Source organism: Aplysia californica, unplaced genomic scaffold (genome assembly GCF_000002075.1).
Source record: "Aplysia californica isolate F4 #8 unplaced genomic scaffold, AplCal3.0 scaffold00367, whole genome shotgun sequence".
In the NCBI taxonomy this organism is placed as follows: Eukaryota; Metazoa; Mollusca; class Gastropoda; order Aplysiida; family Aplysiidae; genus Aplysia; species Aplysia californica.
Genome location: NW_004797637.1, coordinates 319,282 through 320,522, shown reverse-complemented (window position 1 = coordinate 320,522; position 1,241 = coordinate 319,282). Strand labels below are relative to the sequence as shown.

Below are 1,241 nucleotides of genomic sequence, written 5' to 3'. Positions count from 1 at the left end.
GAGAGAGAGAGAGAGATAGAGAGGAACCCCCTTCCCCTCCCCTTTTGTTTCGAAAAAAATACACTGTGAAGCACAAACCTGAAATAGAGAAATATAAAACAAACGAAGCAATTACCAACAACAATAGACACTACATGGCTCGACGATGAGTCAAACCTGTCATCAGCCTGAAGCGACTAGATGTTCATTTCTCCAAAACCAGTTAACATTAACTCTTTAAGAACGTAGCGGACACATACTGTCCGATTCGTAGCAGATCTGAGACAACGTATCGGCACATTTCCAACCGCCATACACAAATAAGAAACATGAGTTTGCATATTCTGTAATATTATGCATGTTCCTTCATGTCACTTTCAATTTCAGATACAGTAAAAAATAGTCGAAATATATGTTTGAATAATGAAGTTATACCCCAAAACAGCATGCCTTCAAGTATTTCGAATGCTCAGAACGTGCGTCGTCAGTGAGTTAAGTCTACCTCAGCTCAATCATTATTAATCTTTTCTGACTTCTCCTGGCAACACTTTAATAACTTGTTTTGCAGTCAATATTTTTACCTCCCATTAACACAACTTTGATGTTTAGAAAGCAGCCTTCGTCGCCCCTATATGCCACAATCAACTTGTACTGAAGGGTGACATCCAAGAAAAAGGACTGAGATATTCGGTGATACATTTTGCTCTCGATGAATACGAGCACATACCTTTTTCGAGAAAGCCAATTAAGTGCCCAATTAATGCATAAATGATCCTGGAACTTCTTATGAAACCATTGAATAATGCACTTTCAAGAAGCTCCATAACATACGAGTATGAAACCATCAGATTATGTTCTTGCTTGTCAGTCCACAAGGAGTATTTGTGAACTAATCAAAATACGTACTTTTCAAAAGCTCCGTATGAAACAGTCAAATTATACTTGGTAGTTGATCCACAAATGATATTATGTGAAATTATCAAAGTATATACTTTGAAGCTCCATAAATCCATCAAGTTATTTGTACATGGACTTGAGAGTCGGTCCACAAAGAAATTCATTAAGTGAAATCATCAAAATAAAACTTTTCAGCAGCTTCATACATAAAATCATCAAATTATTTACTTGCAGGAAATGTTTTGTCGAAGAAGTTGTCAAATAATACAGGCGACATCAGTGGGAGCCAAATGCCCGTTTCAGAAAGGTGAACATACGCTACGTGTGCTTGCGTGCGTGTGTGCGTGTGTGTGTGTGTGTGTGTG

The 1,241-nt window shown here is 37.7% G+C and overlaps 1 protein-coding gene across 1 annotated transcript in view; it reads left to right on the top strand.

Annotated features, from left to right (window-relative positions):
• Positions 1 to 1,241, top strand: part of LOC101860752 (multidrug resistance-associated protein 1) — a 30,486-nt gene that overhangs the window by 20,247 nt on the left and 8,998 nt on the right. The window lies entirely within an intron of this gene.